Source organism: Bubalus bubalis, chromosome 21 (assembly GCF_019923935.1).
Source record: "Bubalus bubalis isolate 160015118507 breed Murrah chromosome 21, NDDB_SH_1, whole genome shotgun sequence".
NCBI lineage: Eukaryota > Metazoa > Chordata > Mammalia > Artiodactyla > Bovidae > Bubalus > Bubalus bubalis.
In genome coordinates this window covers 8,703,817-8,728,612 of record NC_059177.1, presented here as the reverse complement: position 1 = coordinate 8,728,612, position 24,796 = coordinate 8,703,817, and the positions used below count along the sequence as shown (strand labels likewise).

Below are 24,796 nucleotides of genomic sequence, written 5' to 3'. Positions count from 1 at the left end.
TTATCTCCAATAACTTGATTGCAAACTTAAATATTTAAATAAACCTAAAAGAAAAAAAGACTTCAAGGTGCAAAAAAACCTCTCAGTTTCTGATACGTAAATTCCTACTCCCCTGCTTGTGTGTCTCCTGGTTTTATCATTTCCCTTCTGACATCTCTAGTTCCCAATCTTTGGAGCCTAGAATAAAAATATCATCAGGTTCATGGAGTAATACCATTATTCTCTCCTACTTTGTGTATTATGTCTAAAGAACATCCACGGATAGTACCTTCCCCCTATGATGCTGAATACCACAGGTATATGAAAATGGCAGAAAGAACTGGACATTCTTGTATAGTCAAAATCAAGGTTGATTCCTCATCAGCATCAGCAAAAGCAACAGCTCCTGGAAATATCAGGATCAGACAGCCAAAGGTCTGGGAATGGAACTTGTGACTCATAAAAATGAAACACATTACAAATACTGTGCTAGGAATTCTCACATACAAATTCATTTGATACCCATATTGACCAAATTTAATAATGATTCATATAATCTATGATGAGCTTCCCTGGTGGCTCAGAGGTTAAAGCATCTGCCTGCAATGCAGGAGACTGGGGTTCGATCCCTGGTCGGGAAGATCCCCTGGAAAAGGAAATGGCAACCCACTCCGGTATTTTTGCCTGAAGAATCCCATGGACGGAGGAGCCTGGTGGGCTACAGTCCACGGGGTCACAAAGAGTCGGACAAAACTGAGCAACTACACTTTCACTTTTCACTTTCATGCATTGGAGAAGGAAATGGCAATCCACTCCAGTGTTCTTGCCTGGAGAACCCCAGGGACAGCGGAGCCTGGTGGGCTGCCATCTATGGGGTCGCACAGAGTCGGACACAACTGACGTGACTTAGCAGCAGCAGCGGCAATACACCAGATGGGCTTCCCTTGTGGGCTCAGCTGATAAAGAAACCGCCTGCAATGTGGGAGACCTGGATTCTATCCCTGGGTTGGGAAGATCCCCTGGAGAAAGCAAAGGCTACCCACTCCAGTAGTCTGGCCTGGAGAATTTCATGGACTATACAGTCCAAGGGGTCGCAAAGAGTTGGACATGACTAAGCGACTTTCACTTCACTTTACTGCAATACACCAGATATTGATTCTCTAGTGAGACACTTACATATCCAAAAGCCTTGTCAAAGGACTTTACCTTTCTTCACATGTCTATCCATCTCTCTGATATGTGTCTCAGAAATCTACCACGGGTTGCAAAATGTTTCAACAAATTTTAGAAGTTACAATGTGAGACAATGAAAAAGTCTCTAAGAGAAACAGCATTTCCTTTCCTTCCAGACACTGAAGGAATTTAGTTTCCAGTATCAATTTTATCCTGCAGCTTTAATTAAGGTCCCTGTAGCCTATTGATTCATGCAGTATGAAGATTTGCCTTGGGGGTAGAAGAATCATAAGCTAAATAAACAATAGTAAGCAGGATGTCAGGAGAATCAAAGAAAGACTCGAGCTTGATCCAATCGATGTGTTAAAGACAGAAGCAGGAGCTGCAGGAGGGGAAGGATGAGCTTGCCAGCTTCCCCAGTGCCCTTATTTGTGTGTGAATATTCCCGTCTGCTTGCCCTTCTGTCTTCATGTGTCATTGATGGAGATGAGACATGGCTGGTCCTGAGAGGACCAGTAGCTTGAAGTCTTCCCCTGGGAAGCTCATGGGGAGTCTTTCACAAGCACTCCTGACTACTCGAGGTTTACTGGGACTGTCATCTCAGGCTTGTTCGCTGTACCACTAACACACCACCACCAAGCAAAACTCCTAAGGAATTCTGTCTTCAATCTTAAAGAGATAGAGTAATCTTACGTGTGTTTGTTTGTGTAGCCTTACTGAACCAGGGTGACAGTATGTATGGTCAGAGGATGATCAGAAGGCCTGGCTCATAAATCAAAAGAGGTTTGAGTGGTAACATCCAAGCACCTTCTATGCAGATCATTGTGTCAGGGCCCTACAAGATATAGCCTTCAGGGGTTTCTACCCATGAATGAGCACTTAGCCATATGACATTATGCACAGATGGGCCATAAGCATGTACGTCAAAAATGATATTGAGAAAATTTACCCTTTGAGAAAGAATTGCAGTAACCCTGTAATTCTTGTAACAGGGTAACCCTGCAACCCTCCCTGAGGAGGCAAAGGCCTCTGGTTTAGGGGGAAAAATTAGAACTGCACATGAAGTACAGTTCAGGTAAAAAGGCTGAATTCAGCCTTTAACTCTAAAGCCAACGCTCTTAACCATTATCTGTAAAGAGAAAAAGAAGAAGGAAGAGGAAGAAATGGAGGGGGAGTTAAACTTAGACATTTCTGGGGGTTAAAATATTTCAAGAGATTTTCATCTATGTCAGAGCACTGTGAAAAGAACTCTGACACAATATACTTACTATGTGACTTTTTACAAAAAATGTGTGCCAACCACTAAGATAATGCGCATGATACTTACAAAGAAAGGTAGTGTAATGTCTCTGAACAGGTATCACCTAAATCCTTCCTGTTTGCCCTTCTCAACATGTTAGGCAATTCAGACAGAAATGCAAATACGTGGTTATCTATGAATTTTTTAAAAAGCAAATGCATGCTACATGACCATGCAAAACTCTAGAGCAGCTGAAATCACACTTTTGATTGTGAAGTAGCAACTTCCAAAATTCATGTTTCTCTTCATGCAAAGTCCAAGAAACCTGTCTCTCCTCACCAGTTTTTCTGGGACTGGAAGCCACATGGGTGTCATGGGAATTCCAAACAAACTTTAGATCAATAGGGTTAATTTCCGAACACCACTACTTCTTGTACAAACTTCACCTCTTTGAGTCTGTTCCTCCCTCTACATATGAATTTTACCCACTTCTGAGCCCAAATTTAAATCTTCCATAGAGCTTAACTTTTGGCAGCTTCTGTAGAGCCATAATTAATGAAGAACAAGTTTGTAGCAGCAAATGCTGAACATATGGGTATTCCAGAGACATATCAACATCATTATCAGGAAAAATGAGATGTCACTCAGGGTAAGCATTGCAGTTTACAGATTCAATCCAAATGAAAATTAATATCCCTCCCTTTGGTACAATATGGGCCAAATATTATCTGCTCTAATATCAGCATGATAGGTGGCTGGGTATACTGCAAAAAATATATATATAATGGGACATGGCTGTACGCCCTTTCTATGCTTCTAAGATGTAGACAATCTCATATGCCTGTATTGGTTCCAAGAGCAAGGACATGAACTAAAGAATTTTATTAATTTGCCCAAGTTTTCATTTCTTCAAATAATTTTTAATTTCCAGCAAATATATATATATGTGTGTGTGTGTGTGTGTATGTGTATATACATATATATTTGCACCATATATACCTTTGGGCAATCCAGTAATATATTTTAAATAAACAGAGTCATTAAAAGATTTGTCACATGCTGAGACACCAGCTGGATGGGGGTTTCTACATGCAGCTTCTATGCCCTCACGTGAAGACACAGCTGTGCAACGAGGAAGCTTGCTCTGCATCTTCTTCCAAAATACACCTGCCCCAAACACTCAGTTCCTAATGGAAAGGAAATTACCTTTGTTCACAACTTTCTGCTTGCCAAGCATCCCACAAATGCACTATAATTTTCCCCTCATTATACCCAGATTTACAGATGCAGAGCCTGAGGTTCACTGAGATAAGGAACTGGCCTAAGATCACAGGAGAAGAGATTAAAACAAACAAACAACAACAAAAAAAACCTACTTCTGTTTCTGAGATGATAGGCCTTCAAGTATAGACTGAATCGCTCATGGGAAGACTCATACACCCATGACATGAAGTGGAGGGTTAGAAGTACCATTTGGGATTAAGAATGCTTACTTGGAGATCCTCAATGTATGCAGGGTTCTATTTCTCTTTCAAGCAATGTATTTGTGTCAGCCCAGGATATCAGATTTTCTGATTCTCTTGGTGGTTGGAGGAGAAGGATGGGCTGGTTCAGCAGAGTCACCAGCAGGAAAAAAGACTGAGTGAAAGCTCTCTGGACCCTACAGCAAGGAGAGCTGGGCAGTATCCTGCACCCCGTGACCCTCTTTGAAATCAGTTGTCAAACCAGAGAGAAAACAGCAAATACTGTTTTTGTTTCTTACAAAAGTAACCATGGAGATAGGACCTGGAGAAAGGGACTGAGATTCTGGACTTTGGTTTAGGCTTTTGACTGTCGGTCTCTGTCCCAACACACAGTGGGCAGTATACTATAACAGTATATAAATCTTAGATAATCAAATGATTGAAATATGAATGAAAAAGTTCATGCAAAAAGTGAATGAATGAATGAAAACTTGCCCAAAGCTATAACCAGCAAGTCAGATAATCCATAGACTTTTAGCTAAAACCAGGGAAGGTCTATAATGACGGTAATGAAACTTAAATTTCAGAAATCTTCACTTGCACAGGGCTCTTTCAAGGCCCTAGGAGGCCCTACAGAAATTTGTTCACAAGACCTTAAGCTTTTGCAAAATTTGCAAAAGATGGTTAAACCACAAGTGCTGAATAAAGACGATGTGGTACACATACACAACGAAAGGTTACTCAGCCATAAAGAATGAAATAATGCCATTTGCAGCAACATGGCTGGACTTAGAAATTATCAAACTAAGTGAAGTTAAGTCAGACAGAGACAAATATCATATGATATCGCTTCTATGTGGAATCTAAAAAAAAAATGGTACAAATGAACTTATTTACAAAATAGAAATAGAGTCACAGATGTAGAAAACACACTATGGTTACCAATGGGGAAAGCAGGGGAGAGATAAATTGGGAGATTGGGATTGACATATATACACTGCTATACATAGAACAGATAGCTGATAAGGACCTACTGTAGAATACAGGGAACTCAACACTTCTGTAGCGACCTATATGGGAAAAGAACCTAAAGAAGTAGAAATATGTGTGTGCAAAACTGATTCACTTTGTTGTACACCTGAAACTAACACAACACTGTCAATCAACTATAATCCAGTAAAAAACAATTTAAATAAATACATAAATATATGATAATGATAACTTCCCCCCCCACCCACAATTGCTTAAAACTTCAGTCTCTGCTCTCTCAGGCAGAGTGACCTTAAGGTGGTCATCTTTATTTTTAAATCCAGTAAGGAAAGGCACACAGTTTGTTTGGGTTCAGTAGGACACAATTTATGTGGCTCTCAGTCCTTTTCATGTAAAGTTATTGCTGTAACAAAGTGGGAAGAACTTCCAGGAATACTTTTGCTGTGTTGAACCACCTGAAATCAAGACATGGGGCTCAAGATGGAAATGTAATACTCTCATGTCTCAAAGCTCTGGGCACCAGAAGTATGTAGGCAATGGAGAAAAGAAAAACGGATGTAAAATGTGCTAAGTCAGAAACTAGTCAGTGGAAACTTCTTCCAGCTAGTGGACATGCAAATTTGTAAGCAAAAGATTTCATTCTAATGAAACCCATGTCAAAATGAAAATGTTCTCCTGTCAGGGATATACTTGCTAATGTATCTTAAACAATTACAAATGTATTCTTTATGCAAAATTAAATAGAGCAAACCAGATCCCTTGGTATGTATGTACAAACTTAAAGCTGTACAACAATGGATATAGCACTGTGTCCAGTTGCACGTTGTATATATCCCAATGAATCAATTCAGATCTTAGCATATTTATACATCAAACAAAGTCTGCTGATCTCAGACAAACAGGCACACAAGAAGGTCTCTGATACCACAAGTCTACCTGAAGAAATAGTGTTCCAATGACAAACCGCCTACACATCTCTAACCATATGCCAAGAGATATAATATGAGTTATTTGATAACCTAATTATGGATCTCAGTAAAATGTGGCAAAAATTTTAATGTACTTATTTGTATCCATTTATGCCTTAATTTCTGAAAAGTTTGTATATTTTATAGAATTATCTTAAAATATGCATATATAAATATGCAATTGCACTTAAAATTATTAAAAATAAAAATTGGCAGGTAGTCAGTAAAATTGATATTTTCTGGGTTTTATGTGTTTGTGATGTTTTTCAGCATTTTAATGCTATCATCTGTATAACTTACTTTCCTAATAAAAGGAAATATTTATTTCTATACCTAATTTTGGATTTAAAAGGTTATTCACTTTGAGAGACCTGCACACGTGTGCATATACATACACACAGACTATTTATATAAGCATTCAGTCCAACAAAATCAAAACCTGTGAGCTCAGAGAGGTAAACTCTTTAACAATAGTGAAGACTAAATTGTTTTGTTTTTTTTTTTTTTTTTTTTGCTCTTCCTGCCTTGAGTAGCAGATGATTTAGAGTTTGTTTACAACAAAGAGCCAAGGCGTGTGCTGGGAACACTGGGCTGGCCACTGATGGACCAGCCAGTGGGGAGGACTATGTGGTCCTTCTGACCCTTTTTTCCCCCTCCACCTGTTCCAGAAAATCCATGCCTGAAAACATTCCAGATCCATGGAGCAACATCCCACCGCAACTGCATTCCTGATTGGTCAGCTCTCTGTCCCATCCTCCCTGACACATTTCTGTGCAGGCTTTTGCACATGTCCTGGTTCATGTCCTAGTCACAGACGATTCCTGGTTAAAGGTTGCTGGCCCAGGGTAGCATTTATTAGCATCAGTTTTCCTTCATAACTGGAAGAAGTCCTCCTGAGTCTGGGGGAGGAAAACAGCTACTGGAATGAGTCAAGGGGACCTTGGGCGGTATGAACAGAGTCACACACAAGCACAACCATCAGGGTGGCATGCCTTTTTCACCAGCCAGCCTCAGAACGATTCTCTTAGCAAAAGAAAGTGATGAAACAAAATTTCTCCTTAAACATTCTTTTCTAGTAGGTATAAGCCCGTGTCTCATTTTTCCTATGTACTTCCGTGTTCCCCAGCAACTCTGCACAGGGGGAGTTACTGACAGAGCCCCAAGGGCAAATTTAACCTGCTGGATGAGGTCAGTGGTAGAACTGGTTTGGTTTTGATGCTCAACAGGTGGAAATTACTAGTTAAACGGGCCAAAAATTGCACTGCATGATGGTTGTATTGGTACAGGTATAGGCTACAACTTTCTTCTTTATAATTCAAGATGGGCATAGACTCTTGCCTGGTCTTTGCTACTGGGTCATTTAAACCTGTCCTCTCTGGAGAAATACAGTTTATCACTGTGAATGTACCACATGAGGATACAATGCTAGACAGAAGTATCAAGGAGAACAAAGTCCATCTTCAGAGTTTCAATTGTGTTGGGAAAAAGATAGATAATCAGCAATCCCAAGACAGTGAGTTTTCAGATTGTGTGACATGAGAAACTGTGTGTGTGTGTGTGTGTGTGTGTGTGTGTGTGTGTGTGTTAGTCACTCAGTCATGTCTGACTCTTTGTGGCCCCATGGACTATGACCTGCCAGGCTCCTCTGCCCATGGGATTCTCCAGGCAAGAATACTGGAGTGGGTTGCCATGCCCTTCTCCAGGGGATCTTCCCAACCCAGGGATCGAACCTAGGTCTCTGTCATTGCAGGAAGATTCTTTACCATTTGAGCTACTTGGGAAGCGCATAAGAAACTATGGTAGGAAGTAATCACCTAGGGTGCTCAGTGGTGCTTCAGTAAGAAGGAAGCACAGGAAGTTTTCTTAATAATCAGTGGAATTCACCAGGCAGACAAGGAAGAAGCATGCCCTGGGAAGACAACCACAACACACAAGAGAAAAGGCACAGGACAAAAATAGTTCAGTGTATTCCAAGGTATATAAGGAATCTGATGTGTCTAAGGTGCAGGGTGATGCCAGAAGACACTGCTGTGGGTCTAGGCACATCTACATCACCTAGTGAGGGCATCATTTAAGGCATGGCCCATGTGCTCAACTCACAAGCCTGACAACCAACAGCTATGTTTGGGGAGGGAGGAGGAGGGAGGAGGGTTCAGGATGGGGAACACATGTATACCTGTGGCAGATTCATTTCGATATTTGGCAAAACCAATACAATATTGTAAAGTTTAAAAATAAAATAAAATTTTAAAAAAAACAACATAAGATAGTTAGAGCCCTCAACTTGCTGGGATTCTATTCCAGAAGTTACTTTGTCCAGTTCAATCAATGATCCCTTTCAGCTCCACCTGGCAATACTTCCTTACTGGAGCGCCTCAAATAACTGACTCAAGCTTCAATTAAATGAGGAAATTGTAAGCACAGACAACACAATTAGAGGGCAGCCTGGGTGAAGTAAGGTGGGTAGGATTACTTCTCTAGACTGAGCCTTGGATTCAGGGTCAGTTAATTAACTCCATAGAGTTGTGGCTTCTTTCTTTGTCTAAATGTAATCACCTCCCCACTAGTCAACAGAAACACAAGAAAATGAGATTTCTCAGAGGCATAATAGACCTAGGACAACTTGCATTAGGCATGTAGGCAAACCTTGTGATACCACAGTTCCCTATTTCAGGCCTCAGCCACTACTGTCCTAGTCTGAACTAGGTAATTATTCCAGTATTGGAGTCTCTCTGGGATTCCTATAGCTGAGACTGCCAGCAAATCTGAGTGGGTATGTGAAATGCATGTGTATAGAGGAGAAATATTTTTGACAAAACTGAATCCAGGGATCCTAATGAGTTTTATCTCCAAGGAAATAATTTCCATGAGAGCTACAAAAAGAATACACTTACTTACTCCAATGGTGTTTGCATGATCAAATGTGCTAACTTTGTCTTTTATTTTGTTGTTGAAAGGTGTTTCCTTCTAGAGCCTGAGAATTCTATTGAATGCCATCAAAGATGAAAATCTTCCATTCTCATCCTCCAGATAAGCCTTAAGTCCTTGAGAGTTCTAAGTCCTTGAAGTCTTAACTGAGGGAGCAATTTTGCCCCCCCAGAAGATGTCAAGCATTATCTGGAGACATTTTTGGTTGTCACAACTCCTGAGGATGTACTACAGCCATCTAGCAAAGCAAGTGATACTGCTAAATAGCCTCGTACACATAAGACAAGCTAAGAACTGGTGGGTGAAGGAGCATGGAAATGAAAAGACAGGCAAAGTAGAAACTGGCACAGTCCATCACCATGAATGTGGATGATAAAGGAGAAGTACAGAAGTACAGTCAGGTCTCTGACCTGAGTGATGAAGAAGAAAGTTGTATAATTCTCCAAGAAAAGTAATTCAAGCAGAGGTGCAGACCAGACCTGCAGGTGGTGGGAGGTGGGAAGAGGAAAGACAGCTATTGATTCCCATTCTTATCTCATGACCTTTGGGTCTTAGCTCCAGAACCACACTTTACAGCTGCTTGGTTCTTCCATGAATCCTTCAGTCCAAGCTTATTAGTCATGTTCTGCTAACTGCTAAAGCAAATAACCTACAAACCTTAGTAGCTTAAGATTATGAGTTTTGTTTTATTTTGTTTTTCCTCACTCATGTCACAGTCCAATTGTCCAATGCAGGGATGGTAAGGAAGAGAAGTCTCTTCTCATTTAAGGACAAAGTCCTTCCATTTTGTGGCTTTACTATGCCCTGGGCTCAAAGTCTTCTGCTGAATCTGATGCATATGGTGAGCTGACGAAGAAGACAAACTGCATGGAAGGTCGTACTTGGGGGAGTCATATCTGGAAGTGGCATACTTCACTTCTAACAGAATTCCACTGACATAAATTAGCACCATAATCCTTCCCAATGCAGGAGAAAATGAGAAATGGTCTTGCTGTGCCCATGTAGAAAAATAAAGAGCTTTGAGGAATGCACAGGACCCCTGTGCCACACTGAGCATTACCAAAGTGGCACCCATTCTTACACTCCCAACTTGGTGAACAACTTGGGGGCCAGGAAGCCTGAGATGGATTTCCCTTCTCCAGCTTGGCCACTACACACATAAGTCCTGTTGAGTCTTCCTATTGGACATCTGTCAAATCTGTCTCTTCCCCTCTACCCATTTCAAAAAAAAAAAAAAAGAAAAAAAAAACCTCTGTGTAGTCCATGCCCTACTTGGAAAGTTTCAGAAACTTTTTACCTTGTCTTCTGCTCAGAGTCTTATCTCCATCTTCAGTATAGTTTTCACGTAACACTAGGTGAAGTTTCAAATAACCAGAGCAATCCTGAGAAAGAACAAAGCTGGAGGCATCACACTTATTGACTTCAAACTATACTACAAAGCTACATTAACCCAACAGTACAATATTGGCATGGAAGCAGTCATATAGACCAATGAAACAGAATGGAAAGCCCAGAAATAGACCCTCACACCTATGGTTCAGTTAATATTTGACAAGGGAACCAAGAATACTCAATGGGGAAAGGACAGTCTCTCCAATAAATTGCAATGGGAAAACCGGATAGACACATGCAGAATAAAGAAATGGGAATGATATTTCCACTTGCAAAAATAAACTCACAGTGGATTAAAGACTTAAATGTAAGACCTGAAGCTAAAAACTCCTAGAAGAAAACACAGAGAAACCTCCTTAACATGGGTCATGGCTAAAATTTCTTGGATATGACACTCAAAGCACAAGCAACAAAGCAAAAATTACTAAAGACTACATTAAACCAAAAGCTCCCGAGTAGCAAAAGAAACTAACAACAAAATTAAATGGCAACTCAGATATTTTTCCTTATCTGTTGGAGCTCATGTTGCTAGATACCAGGTAGACCAGAAGTACAGAAGAGTCACTGACCCTGTAAGTAGGTTACAGGTATGTAAGTACTCTGGCTTCCTCAACCTATAGATGGGGAAAATGCAGTATATTCTACACTGTCTCCTCATGTACTCCACTAGAACTGAGCTCATCACCCACAAAGGGAAACTCTATTGCTTCCTTCCCTCTCCTATCTCACTTCCTCACTTTTTTCTTCAGAATCACCTCACAAATAAGCTACTTATAATAAAGTCCTTGTCTTAGAGGCCGCCTGCAAAAGGACTCAATCTAAGATATTTGATAAGCTTAAAGTCAGCAAACTTTTTCTTAAAAGGCCAAATAAGAAATATTTTAGACTTAAGGGTCATATGGTTTCTGTCACAACTTCTCAACTCTGCAGTTGTATCATTAAAGCAGTTGTAGGCAATATTTTAATGAATGAACATTGATGCTTTCTAATAAATGTTCATTTCAAAAAAAATAAGTGGTAGGTCAAACTTGGCCTTACTCCTGTGATAACAGGCTAATAAAATAACTCTAGGTAACATATACAAAAAGGAATTAATTGGAAAGGTACTTTACAACTCTTAATCAATGGAGAACTTAGAAAAGTAGGATTATAAAGGTGCAAGAATGAAGCTCTAGGAAGCAGAAAATGATGGATGGTCTCTTCAGGGCATGCCACTAGAACTAATCTGTTCCAACTGATTTTTCTATCATTGAATCTTTTTACTCAGGATTCAGAGAACTAGGATGAAGAGACCAATCATCATGGCTTGGGTCATGGGTCTTTTTACCTAGGGAAGAGCAGTGCAACAACCCTAGACTGATAATCCCAACAGATCACATGCCATGGAGGAAGAAATATTTCCCCTATGGAAATCAGAGTGATACTGCAAAAAAAAAAAAAAAAAAAAAAAGTGAATAATGAATGGCCAACACACAAAACAATGCCCACCACATTTACTGGTCTGCAGTTTTGCTCATCTCCCATATTTTGTTGGTTCCACCTTAATAGCTGTGTTTTACAACTGGCCGTGTGGTCATTAATTTTTTCCTTCTCAAGTTTAACCTATTATTTAATTTCCTTAACATTTTCACTAGTACTTAAGGAAGTTTATCTATTCAGTTCAGTTCAGTCGCTCAGTCATGTTCGACTCTTTGCGACCCCATGAATCACAGCACGCCAGGCCTCCCTGTCCATCACCAACTCCCGGAGTTCACCCAGACTCATGTCCATCAAGTCAGTGATGCCATCCAGCCATCTCATCCTCTGTCGTCCCCTTCTCCTCCTGCCCCCAATCCCTCCCAGCATCAGAGTCTATTCCAATGAGTCAACTCTTCACATGAGGTGGCCAAAGTACTGGGGTTTCAGCTTTAGCATCATTCCTTCCAAAGAAATCCCAGGGCTGATCTCCTTCAGAATGGACTGGTTGGATCTCCTTGCAGTCCAAGGGACTCTCAAGAAGCTTCTCCAACACCACAGTTCAAAAGCATCAATTCTTCAGCGCTCAGCCTTCTTCACAATCCAACTCTCACATCCATACATGACCACTGGAAAAACCATAGCCTTGACTAGACGAACCTTTGTTGGCAAAGTAATGTCTCTGCTTTTCAAGATGCTATCTAGGTTGGTCATAACTTTCCTTCCAAGGAGTAAGCGTCTTTTAATTTCATGGCTGCAGTCACCATCTGCAGTGATTTTGGAGCCCCAAAAAATAAAGTCTGACACTGTTTCCACTGTTTCCCCATCTATTTGCCATGAAGTGATGGGACCAGATGCCATGATCTTTATTTTCTGAATGTTGAGCTTTAAGCCAACTTTTTCACTCTCCATTTTCACTTTTATCAAGAGGCTTTTGAGTTCCTCTTCACTTTCTGCCATAAGGGTGGTGTCATCTGCATATCTGAGGTTATTGATATTTCTCCTGGCAATCTTGATTCCAGCTTGTGTTTCTTCCAGTCCAGCGTTTCTCATGATGTACTCTGCATATAAGTTAAATAAGCAGGGTGACAATATACAGCCTTGACGTACTCCTATCTATTAAGTAATATAATTCATTTACTACATTGGCAAGCTTGACTTTTTATTTTATAGTAATGCAGACATTAAGATGGTGAATTCACCAATAATTTGTCCCCTACATTCATCCCTTGACTTGTATCTATGTCATTCTCTAGTGTAAGACTCATAGAGGGCAACTCTGGGCTATCCTAGCTTACACTGTATTTTAATGGACCACATCAATATTTTCTGATTCTACTAATGAATCAGTGTGGAGATCCATAGGCTCTCCTGAAGATTAGTGACTTGACTAAAACAGAGCTGTCAAAATATTGATATCAACCTCCTGTTCTAGCCCAAACAGTTTCCTCTAATTATATTATCAATAACAATACAGAGTCACAGTTCTGTACAGACCAATCTTAGGATCTAAACCCTCTGTGTGGCAATGCTCCATAAATCTGTGACATTTTATAACATTTCTTAAGTGACTTAGGATATATGTCACTAGGTTATTGGAAAAGTAAATGAATGACCTTTAAGTATGATCATTAAGTAGCTCTTTCCTTGTCCAAGCATGACTTTCTGCCCTCCTACACAAATTCCAGATCTGAGACCTATCTGAACCTGACTACCTTAATTAGCATAGGCCAAATCTGGCTGTGATCATCTAGTGTTCAGAGCTTGAGACACTGTCTATCAGGTGTCATGGGACTGGACTTTTGCAATTCATTCAGCACGAGATTTTCATTTTGTTCATGAGGAAACTTAGGGTGGTTATAGATGGCTAGAGATGTATTGAGAAAAGGTGTTTTTATTGTATTAAATCAAATATACTATTAAAATTAATTTTGCCTGTTTCTTTGTACTTTTTAATGTGGCTACTAAAAAAATTTTAATTACATATGTGGTTCACATTACATTTCTATGAGATAGCACTTCTCTGGGCTATCGAGAGAATAATTATTTTAGAGGATCTGTGAACTGTGGGCACATTTGCAAAGTACATAAAGGCTTCTGTTTATATAGGACAGCTACTGGCTGTACACCACTCAGAGCTTCAGCTGCTACTCTTCCCAAGGGTGTTTAGTCATGTGGTGGATAAACTAATTTAAAAAGAAGTCTGTGAACTCAACTGGAAACATTTCACAGGACCCTTTCAATGTTGGTAAAGGAAAGAAGGCTGAGATCATAGCCAGTTGCATGATTAATAATATTCATTATAGCAATTACACAATCACAATGCCATCTGTTAAGTAATGACAATGTGGAACACACTACAGAAAAAAAAAAAATCTTCCTACTGCATTAGTCATAGGACTGATCTTTTCTGTTTGTTTTTTCCCAATGCTTACAAGGCTTATTTTGGTAAAACGCATAAGCAGAGCTGAACTTATTTTTGGTTAACCTATGAATTTAAGGGTTTTGATAAATAAAAATAACAAATCCCCAAACCCAAGAAGAATTTCAGTGTGAGAACTGTGAGCTTATGGAGAGGAACTAGCAGATGAAGGAAAGAAGGAAGGAAGGAAGAAAGGGAGGAAGGAAGGGAAGAAACAGTCAAACCAGTGTGTTCATGTTAAAGATAGTTGAGACTTGAACGGGACCTCTAAGGTAGCTTTAATCTTTGGACTCTTTGTTTTTAAGGAAATTAGCCTCAAAACAATCCTTTCAAGAGTGTTTTACTCAAATTTGTGAGTGAAAAGATGTACTATAGGAAAGAAAGTGAAAAAAGTTGAGAATTCAGTAAGGAGAGAAGAGAGAGGGGGAGATGTGGGGGAGATGCAGAAGATGGAGAAAATGGGCATCTGTATCTTCTCCATGTCAGGTCACACTCAACCACCACAATGATGTTACACCAACCACTGGCTTACTGACGCCTCTTCCAGTCCAGGCAAGTCTTTAATCCTCAACCACACCATGTAAACATTATCTCATTTCCCATTTGAGGAAACAGATTCAAATAAATTGGGGTTAAATACATTAGCCAAGATCATTAAAGTGGAAGAATGAGAATTTAAATCCAGGTCTACCCACTACAACATCCACTATTTCCCCACTTCTCCTAAAAGATATACCCATGTCTTCTTGCTAATTCCTCAAGTGTATACCATACAGAAAAAATATAAGCAAGATTTGTTGTTTGATTAGGATCTGACAACAAGGTGGTGCCTTTGAAGTCAACCACCCATTTAGACTCTGACGTCCAGTGCTGTCCAATATGGTAGCCACTCATGCGAAGAGTTGACTCATTGGAAAAGACCCTGATGCTGGGAGGGACTGGGGGCAGGAGGAGAAGGGGACGACAGAGGATGAGATGGCTGGATGGCATCACCGACTCGATGGACATGACTTTGAGTGAACTCTGGGAGTTTGTGATGGACAGGGAGGCCTGGCATGCTGCAATTCATGGGGTCACAAAGAGTCAGACACAACTGAGCAACTGAACTGAATTGATCCACATGAAAAATCACCTTAGATTTCAAAGGCCTACTTCAAAAATAAGAATATAAAATATCATAAATAATTTTATATCAATTACATGTCAACATGGCAATGTTTGGCTATATTGAGGAAAAATGAAATATATTAATAACCCTAACTTTACCTGTTTTGCCTCACTTGATTTTTATAAGATTTTTTTTTAATGTGGACCATTTTTAAAGTCTTTAGTGAATTTGTTACAAATATTGTTTCTGTTTTATGTTTTGGTTTTTTGGCCAAGAGGCATATGGGATCCTAGCTCCCAGACCAGGGATCGAGCCTACACCCGCTGTAGTGGAAGGTGAAATCTTAATCAATAGATAACTCAGGAAATCCTGATGCTTGACTTTTTTAATGAAGCTATTAGAAAATTTTAAATTACATACATGGTCCATTTTACGTTTCTAATGGACAGCGCTGTACTGGGCTATCAATAGAATGCTTGCCACTGGCAGAAAAACATCTGACATAGTATGGCGTGGCTGGCACATGTCATAAGACATCGCATTTTCCAAAAAGTTAATTCATCCACCTCATGGTGGGTAGGTTCACAGCACCTCCTTTCTCTGGAAAATTCTCCCTGGCTGATAGGGGACACCTGGCCAGGGAAGCCACAAATCTCCCTTACCTCCCTACCCACACAGGAGCAGCCAATGACCCATGCTAGATTTAAGGGTCAAAACACAGCCAATCACAAGAGCAGGTTGTCAGCTGCGCTTCCGATCAACTGGCTATCAATCAGATGTTTCCAAGACCCCCTCCTAGGGTTTGATTAATTTCCTAGGCTCACAGAACTCAGAGAAATATTTTACTTACTAGATTGCCAGTTTATTATAAAGGAATATAACTTAGGAACAGTCAGATGGAAGAGACGTCCAGGGTAGCAGGGCAGGGTATGGGGCAGGGGTGCAGAATTTCCAAGTCTGCTCCAGGTGACCCACTCTCCCAGCACCTCCACATGTTTACCAGGTTGAAAGTTCTCTGTAATTGCTTTTTATGCAGGCTCCAATACATAGGCACAACTGATTAAAACTCTGGCCATTAGTGATTGAACTCAACCTCCAGCACCACTCCCCTCCCCAGAGGCCATGGGAGGACTGAAAGTTGCATCCCTCTAATCACTTGTTTGTTTCTGGTTAACAGTGCCACATCCATGGGTTACCTAAAGGCTTTCCCAAAGTTGCTCATTAACATAACAAAAGAAATATTTACCACTCTTATCTCAGGAAATTCTCAGAGTTTAGGGACCTGTGAACCAGGAACTTTGGAAGAAAACCAAATATATATCAGAAATATATAAATCACATAAAAAACAGTGACCAAGGACCCAATTTTTTAAACAATGTATTTCTACAGGTTTCTAACATTCTGTAAATGTTATGCATGTATTAGTACCAATAACAATGTGGCAGGGATAGCAACTGTCTACTGAAAGTAAAAAGTGGAAGTGAAAGTCACTCAGTTGTGTCCGGCTTCTTGTGACCCCATGGACTGTACAGTGTATGGAATTCTCCAGGTCAGAATACTGGAGGGGGTAGCCTTTCCCTTCTCCAGGAGATCTTCCCAACCCAGGGATCAAAACCAGGCCTTCCGCATTGCAGGCAGATTCTTTACCAGCTGAGCCACAAGGGAAGCCCAACTGTCTACTAGCAACTACAAATAGCTTCAAGGACAAAAACCCTTTTTTCTATGCCTAACTCCAGTATGAAAGATACATTTCATGATGACTGCCAGCCTCCATTCTGGTTTCAAATGAAATAAGAAAAAATTAAAGAAAATTACAAATACCTTTCTGGGATTTATTTTAAAATCACCTTCCTAATACTGGATTAGAGAAACAAACCTATTATAAATTCAAAACAGGACTGACTAAACAGGAAAATTATGAAAGCTAATACATTCTTTTGGAGAAGGCAATGGCACCCCACTCCAGTACTCTTGCCTGGAAAATCCCATGGACAGAGGAGCCTGGTAGGCTGCAGTCCATGGGGTCGCAAAGAGTCGGACACAACTGAGTGACTTCCATTTCAATTGTCACTTTCCTGCATTGGAGAAGGAAATGGCAACCCACTCCAGTGTTCTTGCCTGGAGAATCCCAGGGATGGGGGAGCCTGGTGGGCCCCCATCTATGGGGTCACACGGAGTTGGACACGACTGAAGCAACTTAGGAGAATACATTCTTTGCACGCAAATTATGCCACAAATGAAGCTAGATGCCTTAAAACTATCTCCTTTAATCTCTGAGACTACTGTCCCTATTTTACAGATGAGAAAACTGAGTTGCAACAATGCTCTGTAACTTGTTCTGTTCATCCATCCAACAAAGATACAGGCCTAGTACAAACACAAATCTAACTCTAAAATGAATGGTTTCTCTGCTCTACCAGTAATTTTGAATTTTTTCATAGTGTTCACCCAGTAAAAAAGTATTAAACAGAAGCCTCAACTAAATAGAGTTGGGAGACCAGAAGCCTGACAACCAGTAAAGATCCCAAAAGGAAGAAGAAAGATGTCTTTTTCTTTCCTAGCAAGCACTCAGCCAATGAGACACTGCCACAAATCAGCCAATAAAAAAAACCATGGCTTCTGTTTACTATAGCCCTCACAACTTCCTTTTTCCCTCTATAAAAGAGTTCTCCTTTTCATTTTTGCAGAAGACTTGCAAGGTGGTTTGCCTGTTGCAGACCCTGAAGTGCAATTCTTGGTTGATCCCAAGTAAACCTACTTTTGCTGGAGAAAAATTGGCAGTCTATTTGTTTTAGGTCAAATCATTTCTAATAAATAATCTCCATACTTAATATATGAAATTCCAATTATTTTAGGACATTTTTAGAATACGAATAGATTTTTTTCAATATCATAATATTGGTGAAAGAGTATGAGTAAAAGCCATATCATCGTGTCATTTTGTCCTTGTTTACTCTGCTTATGTGGTTAGAATCCTCTTTAATCTAATCTTTACAGTCTAATCTTTACCATCACATCAAAAAGAATAAAATATCAAAGAATAAATCTACCTTAGGAAGTAAAAGACCTATTCTTAGAAAATTATAAGACATTGATGAAAGAAATTAGACCAAAATGTATACCATGTTCATGGGTTGGAAGAATTAATATTGTTAAAATGACCATACGATCAAAGGCAAGCTACAGATTCAATAAAATTACTGTCAAAATGCCAGCAGCATTCTTTGCAGAACTAGAATAAATAATTCTAAAATGTGTGTGGAAACAAAAGACCCCAAATAGCTAAAACAATCTTGAAAAAGAAGAATGAAGCTGGAGGTATCACATTCCCTGATTTCAAACTATACTACAAAGCTATTGTAATCTAAACAGTATAATACTGGCACAAAACCAGACACAGAGACCAATGGAAATAGTGAGGCCAGAAATAAACCCACCCTTACAAGAGCAATTAGTCTCCAACAAAGGAGGCAAGAATGCACAATGGGGAAGAAACAGTCTCTTCGATAAATGGTGATGAGAAAATAGGGCAGTTACATGCAAAACAATTAAACTGAACTATTCTCTCACATCATGCACAAAAATAAATTCAAAATGAATTAAAGACTTAAATGTAAGACCTGAAACCATAAAACTGCTAGAAGAAAACATACGCTCTCTGACAATGGTCTTAACAGTATTTTTTTGGATATGTCTCCTCGGCCAAGGGAAACAAAACCAAAAATAAAAAACTGGGACTACATCAAACTGGAAAGCTTTGCACAGCAAGGGAAACTATTTCAACAAAATGAAAAGGCCACCTGCAGAATGAAAGAAAATAATTGCAAATGATATATCCAATAAGGGGTTAATATCCAAAATGTACAAGGAACTCATACAACTCAATACCAAAAGAAACAAACAACAGATTTAAAACATGGGCAGAGCTTCTGAATGAACATTTTTCCAAGAAACATACAGATGATCGTCAGACACATGAAAAGATGCTCAACATCACTAATCATCAGAGAAATGTAAATCAAAACCACAATGAAGTAGAACCTCACACCTATACGGCTATGATCAGAAAGAAAACAAGCGTTGGCAAGGATGTAGAAAAAAAGGAACCCTCATGCACTGTTGCGGAGAAGGCAATGGCACCCCACTCCAGTACTCTTGCCTGGAAAATCCCATGGATGGAGGAGCCTGGTAGGCTGCAGTCCATGGGGTCACTAAGAGTTGGACACGACTGAGCGACTTCGCTTTCACTTTTCACTTTCATGCATTGGAGAAGGAAATGGCAACCCATGCCAGTGTTCTTGCCTGGAGAATCCCAGGGATGGGGGAGCCTGGTGGCTGCTGTCTATGGGGTCATACAGAGTCAGACATGACTGAAGTGACTTAGCATAGCATAGCATAGCATGCACTGTTGGGCTTCCCTCGTGGCTCACATGGTAAAGAATCCACCTGCAATGCAGGAAACCTGGGGCCAATCCCTGGGTTGGGAAGATCCCCTGAAGGAGGTCATGGCAACCCACTCCAGTATTCTTACCTGGAGAATCCCCATGGACAGAGGAACCTGGTGGGCTACAGTCCATGGGATCTCAAAGAGTCGGACACGACTGAGCGACTAAATCCAGCACAGCATATGCACTGTTGGCGGGAATGTAAATTGATGCAGACACTATGGATAACAGTATGGAGAGTCCTCAAAAAATTAAAAATAGACCTACCATATGATCCATCAATTCTACTTCTTTGGCATTCATCCAAAGAAAATGAAAACACTCACTGGAAAAAATGCATGCCCCACTATGTTCATTGCAGCATTATTCACATGGGAGCAAACTAAATGCCTATCAACAGATGAATGAATAAAGAAGATGTGGTATTTGAATACAATACCATATTACTCAGCCATAAAAAGGAAATGATATATTGCCATTTATGACAACATGGTTGTATCTAGAGGGTAATGTGCTAAGTAAAATAAGTCAGACAGAAAACAAACACTATGATTTCACTTGTATGTGGAACTTAAAAACAAAACAAATGTTTTGTTAAACATAACAAAACAGGGTTATAGATCCAGAGAGCAAACAGGTGGTTGCTAGAGGGGAGGAGGGTGGGGAGGAAATAAATAGATGAAGGAGATTAAGAAGTTCAAATTTCCAGTTGAAAAATAAGTGGATGAGGGGTGTGCAGTAGTCACGTATGGATGTGAGAGTTGGACCTTACAGAGGCTGAGCACCGAAGAATTGATGCTTTTGAACTGTGCTGTTGGAGAAGACTCTTGCGAGTCCCTTGGAGCAAGCAAGGAGATGAAACCAGTCAATCCTAAAGGAAATCAATCCTGAATATTCATTGGAAGGCCTGATGCTAAAACTGAAGCTCCAATACTTTGGCCACCTGATGCAAAGAGCTGATATTAGATAAGACCCTGACACTTGGAAAGATTGAAGGCAGGAAGAGAATGGTACAACAGAGGATGAGATGGTTAGACGGGATCACTGACTAAATGGACATGAGTTTGAGCAAGCTCTGGGAGATGGTGAAGGACAGGGAAGCCTGGCATGCTTCAGTCCATGGGGTTGAAAGAGTTGAACATGACTGAGTGATTGAAAAAATAAAAGGGGATATGAAAGGGAAAAAAAAAATCTCTGAAATAAGAATCTTCTCTAACCTACACTTTTCTTTGTAGAAGTCTTGTAAAGTCAGTTGTCTATTTCATGAGTGTTGGTTTGGTTGAAACTAAGCAGCGGCTAAGAATCCACACAGAACTGCACAATACTGACAGCAAAGGAATGCACAGGGCTCACCCTCCCCTCACTGGGCATCTCACATACAGCCTGAATGAAGGCATCCTTCTCAATCTGTACATTAAACATATATTAGAAAGGCTTTGCTATGCTTATGTACTCCAGATAGCAAGAGATTTTAGATAGAGCTTCTATAACCTACTTTTGCTGAAGACCTTTTGTGCCTGAATCTTCCCACTATATAGACCACTCTCTATCCCATAATGCTTCCCAGGAGTATTAGCAACCAGTCATTGCTTTGCAATCCCATCATTTGATTTCAGCCATTAGATCTTTTCCCTAGAAACAGTGTTTGGGTTTCCCTGCTGCCTGATAGGAACCAGTAAGATCTTCTGCTTCATTCAAATGTATGGAATCAACCCACCTCCTAATACCACGGGGCAGAGACTGAAACAGAGGACTAGTCTGATGACCCACTCTAATGTCTTTGTTTTCATTTGATTTTTAAAGCTGAAAGAAAGAGTGTCGATTCAGTGTTTTGTGATTTTTCATCATGTCGAAAAATGGAATTGAGATGGTTGCAAAAAATCTCAAAGGTTTTTTTTTTCTGTTCTCAGAGCCCTGAGCAATGAGAACAGGTATATGCAGTCTTCTTCACTGGCCATCTTAGGGCCTCCCATCCCTTGGCCCTTGGGCTGCCTACTACCCTGAACAAAACTTCCTCTCAAGGACTCAATTCAATATATTTGTGTAATGGCATACATGAATAATAACAGCTGAAGGTGCTGCCCTTACCCAGTGAAATGTTCACTTAATAGAGTATCAGAATTCTAAATCCAAGAGCAGGGAGCATAGCAGTCACCTCTGAAGAGAGGTCTCAGAGTTCTGGTTTAGCAGAATATTAACCCTATCAAAAATCTTTACAAAACAGTTCTGTTTGCAAGTATATTTGGGAAACCCTGAACTCCAGGTTTCTCTGCTGGATATTCATGCATAGAGCACATCTGGGTGTACAGTTAAATCCCACTTAGTAACCATGTCAGAGAAACCAGTTAAATTTGTTTAATTATTTTTCTCCCAAACTTACTGAACCACATGATTATCTTGTCCCTCCCCTGCCCTACCAGAACACTAATAAATGTCACAGGTAATCTCTCTTGTGTAGAATGCACTGCTTGAAAGGTTAAGGGTCCAGTTTTAGATAGTCCATGAGGAAAGCACTTCTCTCAGGCACATCTCCCCGGGCCACGTGGAGAATCATTTACTCTGCACTTGAGAGCTTGAGAACGTCAAAGACAGAGCTTTGAGGGTGGCTCTCAGTGGAGGCATAATATCAGTCTGCAGAGTAATTATGAGGATTAAAGGATATCTCTAAGTCAGCCACACACAAAAAATTTGCTAGGCCATATTTTATATTTTTACTGTTATTGCTTTGTTATTTTTAAAGAAGAATGGGTTTGGGGATTCTGGTCAATCTTCCAGAGTTTAGGTTACACAAAGCTCTTTGTTTACAAAAGTACAAATATCAACATGATAATTCAGAAGTTCACAAGTGAGTTCCACCTCTGTTAGAGGCCACACAGTCCCTCTCCTGCAGCCTCTTTCAACTCTGCACTCATTTCTGCCAATTGTCCTTAGGTCTCCCTTCTCCCTATAGATCCTTTACCTTTAATTCACACAGGTTGCCCTCTAACTGCTCAGGTGTTCTTACTGTTCCTTTGATGGGGCGGAGAGCAAGGAGCTTGGGGAAGGGGGAGTGGGAAGGGCCAGGGCAAGCACCCAGCATCATTTTCTGACTCCACCACTCTTTTCAGTATGAAATTGAAGTGAAAGTGAAAGTCGCTCAGTCGTGTCCGACTCTGTGACCCCATAGACTACACAGTCCATGGAATTTTCTAGGCCAGAATACTGGAGTGGGGAGCCTTTCCCTTCTCCAGTGGATCTTCCCAACTCAGGAATCAACCCGGGGTCTCCTACATTGCAGGCGGATTCTTTACCAATATTATGCAACTTACCCCAGCCTCAATTTTCCCTCCCCTAAAATGTGGTAATGGCAGCAGAAAGCAATTGGCAGGTAGTTGTTTCTTTCTTAATGTTAGTTCAATCTAGAATTCTCTTCTCTCCACTATACACACACTTATTTTCCAAAATACCATTCTGCCTTCTCTCCTTATGACCATGCAAGTACTGAACTTTCTCCCAAAGCTTTTATGTCTTACCAGTCAGTGATGGGTAATGCAGAGGAACACAAAGCCAGCATCCTTGCCTCAGTGTGAACCAGCTCTGTGATGGGCTACACTCTGTGATGGGTTGGGCTACACGTCAGTCATACCTGCATCTTTGCCCAGCTTCCTCCTGACCACATCCTGTTTCCCTCATTTGCTTATGAGTTTCACCTGAAATCACTACCTCACTAAACTAATTTTATAAGAATCCCCACTTCAGGCTATTTTTAGGGAACCTAAACTGAAACAATTTCCATCAATGTTTGTCTTTTATTAACCATTCCTCTTCATTTGGTCCTCTATTGTTGATCTTGCAACTGGTAGAACACACATTTTCTCTCTCTAGACACCAGTGGTAAATAGAGAAATAGACTATATCTCTTCTGAAGCTTTGCCTCTTGAAATCTTTCTACAATTTCAAGATGCTCTAAAACATACCAGTTTTGGAGTCGTTCTGGTTCAAGATTGTGGAATAAAAGGTTGTATGCTCATCTCCTCCTGCAACAGCACCAAAATTGCAACTAACTGTTGACTAACCATGAACAGGACGATGCAGGAACCCTACAAAATAAGATATCCCATCTCCAAAGGCAAATAAGAAGCCACAGTGAGATGGTAGGAGGGCCACAACCACAATAAAATCAAATCCCATACCTGCCGGGTGGGTTACCTACAAACTGGAGAACAATAATACCAAAGTAGTTCTCCCACTGTTGTGAAGATTCTGAACCCCATGTCAGGCTTCCCAGCCTGGGGATCTGACAAAGGAACTGGGAACCTGACCTTGAAGCCAGCAGGATTTGATGATAGGACTTCCACAGGACTGGGGGAAACAGAGACTCCAGTCTTGGAGGACACAAACAAAATCTTGTGCACACAAAGACCCAGAAGAAAGGAGCAATGAGCCCACAGCAGACTGAACCAAAATGACCTGCTAGTGTTGGAGGGTCTCCTGCGGAGGCGTGGGTCAGGAAGGGCTCACCACAGAGATCAGGGCACTGGCAGCAGCTGGTCTTGAAAGGTCCATCTTGGCGTAAGCGCTCTTTGAGCTCACCATTAACCCTGCAGCCCAGGGCTGGGTCACCTCAAGCCAAAAAACTAAAATGGAGGGAGCAGCAACCCCACCTATCAGAGATAATTGGATTAAAGCTTTACTGAGCAAGGCCCTGCCCGTTAGAGAAAGACCCAGTTTTTCCCACCACCAGTCCCTCTCATCAGGAAGCTTACACAAGCCTCTTAGCCTCTTCCAACAGAGTGTAGACAGAAGAAGCAAGAAGAGCCACAATACCACAGTAGCTAGAACAAAAGCATATTACAGAAAGTTAATCAGGATGAAGAAGCAAAATGTCACAGATGAAGGGATGAGATAAAACCCTAGAAAAACAATTAAATGAAGTGGAGATGGGCAACCTTCCAGAAAAAGAATTCAGAATAATGCTAGTGAAGACGATCCAGTGCCTTGGGAAAACAATGGAGAAGATGCAAGAAATGTTTACCGAAGAACTAAAGAACAAACAGAGATGAATAATACACTAGAAGGAATCAATAGCACAATAACTAAGGGGGAAGAATGGATAAATGACCTGGAGGACAGAATGGTGGAAATCACTGTTGCAGAACAGAATATACAAAAAAAGAATGAAGAGAAAATGACGACAGCCTAAGAGACCACTGATGCTCAGACGCTCAGCCATGTCTTTTTGGGACCCCATGG

At 40.5% G+C, this 24,796-nt stretch overlaps 1 long non-coding RNA gene across 2 annotated transcripts in view; it reads right to left on the bottom strand.

The window, feature by feature from the left end:
* Positions 1 to 24,576, bottom strand: part of LOC123330980 — a 136,937-nt gene extending 112,361 nt beyond the window's left edge. Inside the window, exon 1 of one of the 2 annotated variants that reach the window (XR_006547347.2) lies at positions 23,077 to 24,576. This is a non-coding gene — a long non-coding RNA (uncharacterized LOC123330980). The remainder of the gene's footprint in view (positions 1 to 23,076) is intronic. The other variant, XR_006547348.2, reaches the window with a different exon arrangement.
* Between the last annotated feature and the right edge of the window lie 220 nt (positions 24,577 to 24,796).